The 14771-nt window shown below is 37.9% G+C and overlaps 2 pseudogenes; both read left to right on the top strand.

Moving 5' to 3' along the window:
* The first annotated feature begins 657 nt into the window (after positions 1-657).
* Positions 658-1619, top strand: LOC149197064 (eukaryotic initiation factor 4A-13 pseudogene; annotated as a pseudogene).
* A 4261-nt stretch (positions 1620-5880) lies between these two features.
* On the top strand, positions 5881-6842 carry LOC149197065 (eukaryotic initiation factor 4A-13 pseudogene; annotated as a pseudogene).
* Positions 6843-14771: the final 7929 nt, after the last annotated feature.

Genomic DNA, 14771 nt, shown 5'->3' on the forward strand with positions numbered 1-14771 from the left:
GGTACCAAGTTAGCAAGCCAATTTGAGAATCTGATTGGAACAATAATTTTGGCATCAAAAAGCTTTTTTACTTCTTTTTCAATCAGTGGCATTAGAAGAGGATTAATCCTCCTTAGCTTCTGCTTAAAAGGCTTCTCATTTTGCTTAATTGGGATGGTATGTTGTATGATTGAAGAATCATACTGTTTCAAATCAGCATAGCTCCATGCAAAAACATCAATGAATTTTTTCATCATTTCAACATAAGTTCAATTCCTAACATACCAATGCCAAATGTCCTACATTTGTTTGATGGTAAAGGTCGGTGCTAGTCTAAGTTTGAGTTTTTGTTTGCCTTAGAGTCTGAGTCTTATGAGTCAACTATGTATTCTCGTTCATCACCGGTCATTCTCATTCATCCCCGGTCTCATTTTCATGTGTCAACTCTGTTCAAAGGTTATTATGTGCTACAAAGCCCTTTAGGTAATTTCGTAGCGCATAAGTCTGTTTTAAAGTGGTTTCGCAGCGCATAAATCCTTTTAGCAGTTTCGCAGCGCAACATGTTTTAGGTGATTTCATGCTGATCCATAACAAATCTCACCCAGCTATCATATTTAATCCGCTGTGTTTTATGTCGTTAGGTGTCTTGGTACTGGCACATGTTGCAGTTTTATTACGACAAGAACATGCAGAGTGTCCTTGGAGTTGAAGAACTTTATTCTACCTGGGAGGAAGTTAATGAAACGTTCCACTCCATGGGGCTTCAGGAAAACCTCTTAAGAGGAATTTATGCATATGGTTTTGAGAAGTCTTCTGCAATCCAGCAGAGAGGAATTGTTCCTTTCTGCCAAGGTCTCGCTGTTATTCAGCAAGCGCAATCTGGAACAGGAAAGACCGCAACCTTCTGTTCAGGAATTCTACAACAGTTGGACTACAGCCTCCCACAGTGCCAGGCACTAGTTTTGGCCCCAACCCGAGAATTAACCCAGCAGATAGAGAAAGTTATGAGGGCACTTGGTGATTATTTACAAGTAACAGTACATGCATGTGTTGGGGGAACAAGCATTCGAGAGGATCTTTGTATTCTTCAAGCTGGTGTCCATGTTGTTGTAGGGACACCAGGTAGGGTCTATGATATGCTGCGGCGTCATGCCTTGCGTTCTGAATCAATTAAAATGTTTGTGCTTGATGAGGCGGATGAAATGCTCTCACGAGGATTTAAGGACCAGATATATGATATCTTTCAATTGCTACCGCCAAATCTTCAAGTTGGTGTTTTCTCGGCCACCATGCCTCCCGAGGCACTGGAGATTACAAGAAAGTTCATGAATAATCCGGTTATAATTCCTGTGAAAAGAGATGAGCTTACTCTAGAGGGTATCAAACAGTTTTATGTCAATGCCGAACGAGAAGATTGGAAACTTGATACATTGTGTGACCTGTATGAAACTTTGGCAATCACACAGAGTGTGATTTTCATCAATACTAGGCGGAAGATAGATTGGCTCACAGATCAAATGCAAGCTCGAGATCATACAGTGTCTGCAACCCATGGTGACATGGATCAGAACACAAGAGACATCACATTTTTCTATAGTTTTGGACTGTGGGAGCACTGGTACCCGAGTTTATGTGTATGAGTGGGTGTGGAATGATGGCAAGCATCAAGGGAGTTTTCCAATGGTGCTGCGCCCATTTCCTGAAGGTACTGATGGCAAGTCAAGACAACAGAATGGTCGAGCTTATCATCGTATGGAAACTGAACCTGAAAGCAGATCATGTAGTTTGCCGAGAAGGAGAGCCAATATTACCCGAAGCATCTCGCATACTACATTTAATGGGTGTTCAAATGGCTACATTCCACCTCAACCTTGTATGCTGGTGGAGTCCTGATGAGTTTGAGAAATTAACAGGGGTTTAAGGCTTCATCAATCCACTCAAATGTATAGTAATTCCATGCACGCTGATAAGCATGCCAGGTATGGAGAAAAAATTCGAGATTCCTATTAATTGAAGAGGCTGTTAAATCCGAGGAGTGGAAGTGTCCAAAGTGCAGAAATATCTGCAATTGCAGTATTTGCATGAAAAACAAGGTTGTGCTCCTATTGGAATGCTTGTGCATGCAGCTAAGGCTACAGGATTTGCTTCTGTTGCTGATTTACTCAAGTGTCAAGGTCTTTCTGAGGGACATGTCAATTCTTTGAATGTTTCCACAATTAACTGTCTCCTGGAATCTATTCATTCTGGAAATGTTGATGTGAAAGACCTTGTCAAGAAATTGAAGCCTGTTCAGAGTTCCATGACTTCTGAAGAAGCAACTGAAAGTTGTCCTCTAAAGGAGCAAAATAGTCCACCTCCCATGTCTCCATCAAAGGCTGGGAAATCTAAAAAGTCATTGGTCAAGTCTTCCACTCCTTCGAAAGCTAGCAAGTTGCAAAAGCCATTAGATGAATCCTCTGCTCTTCCAAGAGCTGTTTCACAGCTTAAAAAAAACAAAAACTCCTTTTGATGCAGTACATGAAGAATATCCATGCACCTGTACTAAGCATACCAGCAGTGAAAGTTGCAGTCCTATTGGTGTTCAATGGTTTTTCTTTTGCAAGTATTGCATTAACTACAAGGCTTCAACCAGGTTTAGAGCAATTGTATAAACAACTCAGATATGAAACCTATGGCCGAGCCTACAAATTTGAAGGAGCTGCAGACTTATTAAAATCGTAGATTCAAACATTGTTTATGTAGGCTGTCCGGTGACTGTGGCATAAATGAATACAATTTTAGGTCTTGTTGTTTTAACATATCTCAACATAAATTCATGCTGTATAACTGATGCTGAAAGACTGTGCTTTTGAAATTACACAGCAGTTTCATAGCACGCTACGAAACTGCTGTAGCTGCATGTTTCAGTTGAGCCAATCAATTATGATTGACAAATCAGCAAATCTTTTTGAAATATGTTGTCTTCACACATGAAAAAATGGCCAACACATCAAGGACGTGGCAATCTGCTCTATTTTTGGTAATCAAAGATAAAAGGCATGCTTCTTTGGATTCGAATATCGTGAGGAAAACCAAGGACCGACAAACAGGGGTAGTTTCCTATATTTCAGGGCAATGGAAAACATGTGATATTGACAACAACATGAAGAATTAAAGGACCATCACAGCCACTGCCAGAAGGGAACCAGATGTCAGAGAACGAAAATGATTGTAGACCAAGGCTGTTATGGAATTAGAGTCCTATTTGGTTTAGAAGTCTAGAAAATCTAGTAGAATTAGAATTTTAATTGTTTTAGGTTTCTAGAGCTGTCAATCAGCACTTTATTGTATTTATTAGTTAGTTAAATAGTTGATAGCTGTCATTAGAGGTAGTTTTCGAGCTCCCCTCATGCTGGAGAAGGAAGCTCGAATCAGTTAGAATAAAGACTCTATATATAGCTGAAAGAGGAAGGTAATAAGGGTTGGAAATTTGATAACAGAAGTACTGTTTTAGCTTATGTAAAGACCATTTTCAGTAATAGAAATCACCTGCTTTTCTTCTCAGGATTCATGAAGGTTTTGTCATGTTCAGAATGTGTGTTTTATCCTTTCTTAAAATGTCTTTTACAGTTGCATATATGTATAATCACTCAGAATTCACTGATTGTGCTCTGACTTCCAGTATGCATGTATGAACTGTGGTTTTATATTAGTGGTGTTCTGAATATCTAAATGCTAAGTGCCCTAACTTCTATGTAAAGGCAGTGTCATAGTTTGCTGAAGTATGATTGACTCCATAAGCCCAATGGAAACTTATGTAATGTTTATCCATCCTTTATATTTCTCTATGTTGTTATTCCACAAGAGTTAGCCATCTTATTAATAGTCAAAATCAATAACCCTTTGAGAGAGCCCTCTCAGGCTAAGGAGGCTAAGCCTTAGTCAAAATATTGGTGTGAAATAGTTACTTGAAGTCTTCCTGGGTTGCAGCCTTCCAGGGCGTGATTTTGAGATAACATTTTGGTGCGTCTGCCGGGAGCCTGAAGTCTATTTATTCCCGAAATTTAGAGGCTGAACTTCTAAAGGTAGCAGGAGCTCAGACATCTTTTTGAGGCTGCAAAACTACCTTGGCGACTCCACACATTGAATAAGAAATTGGAAGGTGACTCCACTGCTAGAAGATCAGTAGCTTGATGAAGTTTCAAGATGAATTCCACTGCAAGAATGAATGCCAGGTATGCTCCTATGAATCGGTCTCATATCCCTGGTTTTCCAAATCCTATGCCAAAGGTTGATTGGTTAGAGGATCTTCCAATATTCAAAGATGAAAAGAAGGACAATGCTGCTCTTCATCTGGTTAAATTCCATATGCATGTACGCAGTCTTAAGGTTCATTTCCCTGAAGATTGTCTCATGAAAATGTTTATGACCACTTTAGAGGGAAAAGCATGGTCTTGGTATAAAAGTCTGGAAAATGGTTCAATATATTCGCTTGCTAGTTTTCATGATGAATTCTGTGAAATGTATAAAGAAGGTTATCCTTCCTTATTACTGCTTAAAGATTGTTGTAGGCATTCTTTAAATCTCATTCAGTACTTGGAGGATTGTTATGATGATGATGAATTTATTGATGAAAAAATTTTAGAGGCTCTTCATAACAATGCATTCCAGCAAGAAGGAGAAAGTATAACATCTCATGAAACGCAGCATGAAGAGCAGCGGGGGTTTACTTGTGAAAACCATGTTTCATCCTTTGATATGAATGAAGAGATGCAACAGTATTCTCAATCTTCGAATCATAATGAAGATGAAATTTATTGCAAATAGCAAGAAGAAGTATTGGAAGATAGCTTCTACGACCCTCAGGCAGAGGAAAAGGTTGGTTTTTTATCTCAAACTTCTCAGCAGCTTACAGCAATAAATGATCATAAGAAAGAGGAAAATTACATTGTTTGTAGGCAGCATTCCGAAAAGCAGGTCGATAGCATATCTAAAGAATCTGGTGTAGTTGAGAATCAGTTGTCCAAAGATATAGAATGTTATGATGATCATCAACATAACCATGTATTCTTTGACCCTATAAGTGAATATATGGACAAGCTTTGCACTCCGGTCTTTCATTTTCATTTGCATTATGAAGATCAAGTATATTATGAGTTGATTTGGTCGTCTCACTACCATGGTTATTTTGAGGTTGAATGCAGTCAAAAGCCTCCAATATCAGAGAAGCCAATTGATTGGCTTTATTGGAAATATCATGTTGCTTGAGCTACAAGTGGAGCTTACAGCTGATAGGGTAGGTAGGTAGGAAAGTGCAAATAAGCTCAAGGTTGACTGAGCATTTTTTCAGTAGTGGTAGATTTCTTTGTCCCACGGTGATCATCAAGCTTAAGCCCGAGGTGAAGGCCCAAGAATCTGAAAGAAGATGTTTGTCAAATAAACTTTACAAGGCACTGAAACTGCAGGTTCTTAGTGTACCACAAGGGCACACTATCCCAAGTGAGGCCACTGTTATCACTGACAAAATCCCAATGCCAAATGTCCTACATTTGTTTGATGGTAAAGGTCGGTGCTAGTCTAAGTTTGAGTTTTTGTTTGCCTTAGAGTCTGAGTCTTATGAGTCAACTATGTATTCTCGTTCATCACCGGTCATTCTCATTCATCCCCGGTCTCATTTTCATGTGTCAACTCCGTTCAAAGGTTATTATGTGCTACAAAGCCCTTTAGGTAATTTCGTAGCGCATAAGTCAGTTTTAAAGTGGTTTCGCAGCGCATAAATCCTTTTAGCAGTTTCGCAGCGCAACATGTTTTAGGTGATTTCATGCTGATCCATAACAAATCTCACCGAGCTGTCATATTTAATCCGCTGTGTTTTATGTCGTTAGGTGTCTTGGTACAGGCACATGTTGCAGTTTTATTACGACAAGAACATGCAGAGTGTCCTTGGAGTTGAAGAACTTTATTCTACCTGGGAGGAAGTTAATGAAACGTTCGACTCCATGGGGCTTCAGGAAAGCCTCTTAAGAGGAATTTATGCATATGGTTTTGAGAAGTCTTCTGCAATCCAGCAGAGAGGAATTGTTCCTTTCTGCCAAGGTCTCGGTGTTATTCAGTAAGCGCAATCTGGAACAGGAAAGACCGCAACCTTCTGTTCAGGAATTCTACAACAGTTGGACTACAGCCTCCCACAGTGCCAGGCACTAGTTTTGGCCCCAACCCGAGAATTAACCCAGCAGATAGAGAAAGTTATGAGGGCACTTGGTGATTATTTACAAGTAAGAGTACATGCATGTGTTGGGGGAACAAGCATTCGAGAGGATCTTCGTATTCTTCAAGCTGGTGTCCATGTTGTTGTAGGGACACCAGGTAGGGTCTATGATATGCTGCGGCGTCATGCCTTGCGTTCTGATTCAATTAAAATGTTTGTGCTTGATGAGGCGGATGAAATGCTCTCACGTGGATTTAAGGACCAGATATATGATATCTTTCAATTGCTACCGCCAAATCTTCAAGTTGGTGTTTTCTCGGCCACCATGCCTCCCGAGGCACTGGAGATTACAAGAAAGTTCATGAATAATCCGGTTATAATTCTTGTGAAAAGAGATGAGCTTACTCTGGAGGGTATCAAACAGTTTTATGTCAATGTCGAACGAGAAGATTGGAAACTTGATACACTGTGTGACCTGTATGGAACTTTGGCAATCACAGAGAGTGTGATTTTCATCAATACTGGGCGGAAGATAGATTGGCTCACAGATCAAATGCAAGCTCGAGATCATACAGTGTCTGCAACCCATGGTGACATGGATCAGAACACAAGAGACATCACATTTTTCTATAGTTTTGGACTGTGGGAGCACTGGTACCCGAGTTTATGTGTATGAGTGGGTGCGGAATGATGGCAAGCATCAAGGGAGTTTTCCAATGGTGCTGCGCCCATTTCCTGAAGGTACTGATGGCAAGTCAAGACAACAGAATGGTCGAGCTTATCATCGTATGGAAACTGAACCTGAAAGCAAATCATGTAGTTTGCCGAGAAGGAGAGCCAATATTACCCGAAGCATCTCGCATACTACATTTAATGGGTGTTCAAATGGCTACATTCCACCTCAACCTTGTATGCCGGTGGAGTCCTGATGAGTTTAAGAAATTAACAGGGGTTTAAGGCTTCATCAATCCACTCAAATCTATAGTAATTCCATGCACGCTGATAAGCATGCCAGGTATGGAGAAAAAATTCGAGATTCCTATTAATTGAAGAGGCTGTTAAATCCGAGGAGTGGAAGTGTCCAAAGTGCAGAAATATCTGCAATTGCAGTATTTGCATGAAAAACAAGGTTGTTCTCCTATTCGAATGCTTGTACATGCAGCTAAGGCTACAGGATTTGCTTATGTTGCTGATTTACTCAAGTGTCAAGGTCTTTCTGAGGGACATGTCAATTCTTTGAATGTTTCCACAATTAACTGTCTCCTGGAATCTATTCGTTCTGGAAATGTTGATGTGAAAGACGTTGTCAAGAAATTGAAGTCTGTTCAGAGTTCCATGACTTCTGAAGAAGCAACTGAAAGTTGTCCTCTAAAGGAGCAAAATAGTCCACCTCCCATGTCTCCATCAAAGGCTGGGAAATCTAAAAATTCATTGGTCAAGTCTTCCACTCCTTCGAAAGCTAGCAAGTTGCAAATGCCATTAGATGAATCCTCTGCTCTTCCAAGAGTTGTTTCACAGCTTAAAAAAAACAAAAACTCCTTTTGATGCAGTACATGAAGAATATCCATGCACCTGTACTAAGCATACCAGCAGTGAAAGTTGTAGTCCTATTGGTGTTCAATGGTTTTGCTTTTGCAAGTATTGCATTAACTACAAGGCTTCAACCAGGTTTAGAGAAATTGTATAAAAAACTCACATATGAAACCTATGGCTGAGCCTACAAATTTGAAGGAGCTGCAGACTTATTAAAATCGCAGATTCAAACATTGTTTATGTAGGCTGTCCGGTGACTGTGGCATAAATGAATACAATTTCAGGTCTTGTTGTTTTAACATATCTCAACATAAAGTCATGCTGTATAACTGATGCTGAAAGACTGTGCTTTTGAAATTACACAGCAGTTTCGTGGCGCGCTACGAAACTGCTGTAGCTGCATGTTTCAGTTGAGCCAATCAATTATGATTGACAAATCAACAAATCTTTTTGAAAGATGTTGTCTTCACACATGAAAAAATGGCCAGCACATCAAGGACGTGGCAATCTGCTCTATTTTGGGTAATCAAAGATAAAAGGCATGCTTCTTTGGATTCGAATATCGTGAGGCAAACCAAGTACCGACAAACAGGGGTAGTTTCCTATATTTCAGGGCAATGGAAAACATGTGATATTGACAGCAACATGAAGCATTAAAGGACCATCACAGCCACTGCCAGAAGGGAACCAGATGTCAGAGAACGAAAATGATTGTAGACCAAGGCTGTTATGGAATTAGAGTCCTATTTGGTTTAGAAGTCTAGAAAATCTAGTAGAATTAGAATTTTAATTGTTTTAGGTTTCTATAGCTGTCAATCAGCACTTTATTGTATTTATTAGTCAGTTAAATAGTTGATAGCTGTCATTAGAGGTAGTTTTCGAGCTCCCCTCATGCTGGAGGAGGAAGCTCGAATCAGTTAGAATAAAGAATCTATATATAGCTGAAACAGGAAGGTAATAAGGGTTGGAAATTTGATAACAGAAGTATTGTTTTAGCTTATGTAAAGACCATTTTCAGTAATAGAAATCATCTGCTTTTCTTCTCAGGATTCATGAAGGATTTGTCATGTTCAGAATGTGTGTTTTATCGTTTCTTAAAATGTCTTTTACAGTTGCATATATGTATAATCACTCAGAATTCACTGATTGTGCTCTGACTTCCAGTATGCATGTATGAACTGTGGTTTTATATTAGTGGTGTTCTGAATATCTAAATGCTAAGTGCCCTGACTTCTATGTAAAGGCAGTGTCATAGTTTACTGAAGTATGATTGACTCCATAAGCCCAATGGAAACTTATGTAATGTTTATCCAGCCTTTATATTTCTCTATGTTGTTATTCCACAAGAGTTAGCCATCTTATTAATAGTCAAAATCAATAACCCTTTGAGAGAGCCCTCTCAGGCTAAGGAGGCTAAGCCTTAGTCAAAAGATTGGTGTGAAATAGTTACTTGAAGTCTTCCTGGGTTGCAGCCTTCCAGGGCGTGATTTTGAGATAACAGATACTTTGCAACTGACTGGTCGCACATGTGGCTCCCTTACAATGGTAAGCCAAATCAAATAAAAGTTGAGCAAGAAAAACATCAGAATTACATAGTAACGGAACTGGAAGGAGAGAATGAACCAGTAGCAGACAGAAATAACATCATTGGTAACTACTCAGTAGATTCTTTCTTAGGAAATTTCAATGCTCATACGTCACCTCACTTAGAACATTTTGTTTTATCTCAAGTAGAAAATATCTCTCAAATAGATAGTTCTAAATGTATTAATTTTATAGATAGTCCTATAAATAAATATTTATTTTGGAAGTTCTTTTTTGACGGTTCTAAGTCTAACGAAGGAGCAGGAGCAAGATGCGTGTTAATCATTCCAGAGGGAAATAAAGCTATGCTAACTTGTAGACTTGAATTCGATTGCACCAATAATACCGCAGAATACGAGGCCTTAGTCCAAGGGTTATACAAAGCAATCGGATTAGACATCAAATATCTTCAAGTTTTCAGAGATTCTAAAATTGTAATTAGACAGGTACGCAATACTATACATTGTTTATCAGGTCATTTAAAACATTACCAATCTTTAGTTCAAGATCTGACTAAACACTTTATAGCATTTAATATTTCATCAATTCCCAGACTCCAGAATGCTAGTGCAAACCTCCTAGCTAACGTAGCTTCCAAGCTCATTCCTTCAGAAGACTTTAGCCCTGATCGATTTTCAATTGAATTAATCTTTAAACCATCTATTCCTGATAACATTACCAATTGGAGGATTTTTAACGATGATCCTGATATCGTGAGTTTCCTCACATCTGAAGGATCTTACACCAATCAAATAATTGATGAGGACCAACATGACAGACAATTGCAACAAGATAGCACTAATAATGCTATACCAAAGTCAGTAGTCAAGTTAGAAGACCTTTAGGATTTGAAAGATCGATTCAAAAGATCTACCAATTCAAAACTGCAATGTTCAACTTTGAATTATGAATTAGTGAATCTTGGAACTGATGCCGAACCACAAAATATCAACCTAGGCCTTGGCCTAGCTCCTGAAGAAAAATTAGTGTATATTCATCTCTTGAGACAATACAAAAGTGTCTTTTCTTGGAACTACGATGAACTCAAAATGTATGACACTTCCATCATCCAACATACTATCCCAATGATAGACGATGAAAAACCTATCCAGCAAAAGCTAAGAAAGATCTATCCCAATCTAGAAAACCAGATCAAATCTGAACTCAATAAGTTATTGAAAGCCAAAATCATTTTTCCCGTTCGACATTCCAAATGGGTTTCCAATATGGTTCCCATTAGAAAGAAAAACAGAGACATCAGAATCTGCATTGACTTTCGAAATCTGAACAAAGCCTGCCAAAAGAATAATTTTCCTTTACCTCTCATGGAGAAAATACTGTAGGAAGTCACAGGATCAGAATTAATGTCATTCTTGGATGGATTCTTAGGATACAACCAAGTGTTGGTCCATCCCGATGATCAATGAAAAACCACATTCAGAACCAAATGGGGAACTCACACATATCAAAAGATGCCCTTTGGTCTGATCAATGTTGGTGCCACATTTCAGAGAGCCATGGACATCGCATTCAAGGGATTAGTTAATAAATCAGTGGTAATCTACTTGGATGATATAACTGTATATTCAAATAAACGAAGCAATCATCTTAGAGATTTAAAAGAAATCTTCCAACATTGTCAAAGGTATGGAATTTCATTTAACCCAAAAAAAATCCTTTTTCGCATTAAGTGAAGGAAAACTTCTTGGATTCATAGTGTCAAAATCCGAAATTCATATTGATCCTGACAAAATCAAGGAGATTTCCGAAATACCCCTACCTCACAACAAGAAAGCCATGCAATCTTTCCTTGGCGAGATTAACTTTGTAAAGAGATTTGTTCCAGATTTTTCAAGAATCGTGTCTCCTTTACAAGAAATGATTAAAAAGAACTCAAACTTTAAATGGGGCCAAGATGAATATGAGGCATTCAATCTGATCAAACAAGCAATTGTTAATGCTTCATCTTTAGCAACTCCAAATTTTTCCGATCCTTTTATTTTATATACATTTGCCTCTAATAAATCATATGCTGCGATACTCACACAAGCGAATCAAGACAAAGAAGAAGCTCCAATTGCGTTTTTCAGTTCAAATTTACAAGGGGCTGAGTTAAATTATTCAGATGTGGAGAAATAAGCTTATGCTGTTTTCAAAGAAATTAAATATTTCAGACCCTTTCTACTCAAAACCCATACAAAAATCATAGTACCATTTCTAGCAGTAAGAAATCTCTTAGTACAGAAAGATGTTGGTGAAAAAAGAGCCAATTGGGTTACTGCCTTATAGGAATATGATGTAGAAATCAAACCAGCAAATATTGTAAAAGGCAAAGGCTTTTGCAAAATGCTGGCTGGAGCATCACTTATGTCCGAAATACCATCTGCAGAGATACAAATGTACGAGGTAAGCCTAAACGATGTTGAGTCATTATACGCTGATATCATATTTTATCTAAAGAATGGATATGCTCCTTCAAACCTCGATCATACTAAGAAAAGAGCTCTAAGGTTGAAATCCAAACAATATCAACTCGTGAACGATGTTCTTTTTAGAATAAATTATGATTCTGTTCTCCTTAGATGTCTTGAGAAATCTGAAGCTGAAAAAGTTTTGCAGGAACTCCACGATGGGACAACAGATGGACACTATGCTGGAGACGCTACTGCACACAAAATCCTACACACAGGCGATTACTAGCCCACATTATTCAAAGACTCGCATAACTACGTAAGGAAATGTCAAGTTTGTCAAACTGCTATTGGGAGACAAAACAAACCATCATTGCCACTGCAACCAGTCAACATTGAGCAGCCTTTTGATCAATGGGGATTGGACGTAATAGGTGAGATCGTTCCTCACTTCTCTAAATAGCATAGATATATCCTTACAGCAATATATTACTTTACTAAATGGGTAGAAGTAGTTCCACTCAAGACGGCTAATGCTGAACACATCATCGAATTCATAGATCAGTTCATAATCACCAGGTTTGGGTTGCCTTCTTCTTTAATGTTTGATAATGCTTCATATTTTTCTGGTAATGCGATGACTGAATTTGCACTCAAAAGGGGTTTCAAGCTTAAATACTCTGCCAATTACTACCCTCAAGGGAATGGGTTAGTTGAATCTACAAATAAAAACTTAATCAGAATTATTAAGCGAACCATTGATCAAAATCACAAAAATTAGCACAAGTCTTTAATATATGCTCTATGGGCAGATTGAATAACGCAGAAAGCCTCCATTGGCACTTCTCCCTTTAAGTTAGTTTATGGGAAAGAAGTGGTTCTTCTAACTCATTTAGCAATTCCCTCTTTGGCCTTAGTCTAATATATTGATGAAGCACCAACTTCTTCCTTACAACTAAGGCAGCTGGAAATAATTAAGTTAGAAGAACAACGAGAACAGGCAAAAATAACTCATGCTCATCACCAAGCATTAGTAAAAGCCTCTTTTGATTCAAACATAATATCCAGAAAAGACTTTCAGATAGGAGATCTAGTTTTAAAACGGGACAAGGCTCATGAGGAAAAAGGGAAACATATGAAATTTCAACGAATGTGGCTTGGCCCTTTCCAAATCATAGAAGTCATAGGTCCGTCCAGTTTTATGTTACAGGATTTAGCAGGAAAAAGAGAATATTTACCTGTTAACGGACAGATCCTCAAAAAATATTTTCCATAGGAGATCATTCTTCTATTTTGTAGATTAATTTTTTTTTTTCATAATAAAACCAGTTGTAAATGGTTGCATTTGGGATTTACGAAAAAGACACAAATTCTCAGGTTGATTGTGTTTTTTCACTTGTATAAATAGAATTCTTTCTAGAAAATTGATCGTTATTATTGAAAGATACAGTTAAAAGCTTTAGGCCTAGAAATGATAGTAGTTTCAACCTTGTAAAATTTTGATGAAAAACGACCTTTAGTGGGAAATTGTTTTGTATCGGTCCAATGAAAGGTATCAATAACAAAACCAAAGATTCTCTGTAGAAAAGATCTTTCCAAAAACTCTACCATTGTCGTCCAGAGCTATCTTAAGGAAACAATGACTTCCTCCCCGCCTAGGAAATTACAACGTTCAGGGAATAATCCAATGATACACTTCAACTTAAAGAGTAAGAGGTCTCATCACGAGCCAACTTATCATGATCATAGATATTATAGCTTGCTGACTTTGCCAATACTGCATACCACAACAGGGCAATGACTCAAGATTGTTGCAATCAAAAGACAAGGGGTCTCATCACGAGCCAGCTTGTTCAACAAAGTTATAAATCAAGTGAATGACACTGTCATAAATTGGCTACCAAACCAAGAAATTGTTCTTTAAGGGTAAAAAGAAAATGAAAGAAGTAAGTGTGGATATGGCTTTCTCTTTGAAAGTTGTATATTTCTCTAAGCAGGATACAGGATCATTGCTGGGTAACATGTAACCCTGTCAAGGCTATAAACGCCTGCTGGTAGCAGAGGCTCTACCTACAAAAAATGAGCATATTTAAAACTGATTTATAGAGAAGGCTTGGTTTTTATCTCTATAATCCAAGTAATGACTGATGTAGATACAAGGACTGGCTTAAGGGAGTAAATAATCAAATTTTAAAAAAGTAGAAGAAACGAAATATCATTGATAGGTAAAAACATAATGTACTTTGTCTTTCTATAATAAAGTTTGATTTTCTGGAAAATTTTCTGTTTTGGAAGTTTAGAAAATCCAACAACCCCCCTTCTTATTTAGTGTTATTACTAATACTAAATAAGTGGGGGCCCTTAGTCAAAAAATTTAAAAATCAATTTGTGCTTGTATTTCCTTTTTCAATAAAACTTACTGTCATAAACTTAGGAACATACCCTTGAAAAATCTAAAAAGCTTAAGTGTTATGATAAGGTAAGATAAAATCACTCCTTAAGAAATATCGCATCGCAAAAAGGATAAGGGATACCTCCTTTACAAGCAGAATTCTAAGATTGCGAGATAGCGATGCAAAACTTCATCGCATCGCGTGCTTCAAATATCACCTACGTTGAAAAACCTCAAACTGTCGATATGCGATAGCGCATATCGCAAATCACATTTCGCGGAAAACACATTAACGGATCATTGTCATATGCAACACTCCAGTGATATTGCAATGTTGCAATAGAGCGATATAGCGATATTACGATGTTACGATCCACGACACAACGATCTATGATATTGCAACGCAAATCGCAGAATCGTTTCATCGCAGATCTTTTTGGGCTCGTTGTTCAAAAAAGTATTTTCCATAAACCGAGACTTGGTTATGCACTTTAATGCTAGTTAATGAGTTAGTTTCCAATCATTAGTGAAATATGGTTTTGTGCTTATCGAAGAGCCATTTCACGTAAGGTGGTATATTTTATATGTCTTCGACATTTAAAAGATTTCCCGTCACCTTTCCTTATCATTATTCTCACCTCACTTGTAAACTGCAGGAACAAACAACAGAGAACTATACAAAGCA

Source organism: Pinus tabuliformis, chromosome 2_2 (genome assembly GCF_031772625.1).
Source record: "Pinus tabuliformis cultivar Carrire ecotype Pingquan chromosome 2_2, CPIR1, whole genome shotgun sequence".
Taxonomy (NCBI): domain Eukaryota; kingdom Viridiplantae; phylum Streptophyta; class Pinopsida; order Pinales; family Pinaceae; genus Pinus; species Pinus tabuliformis.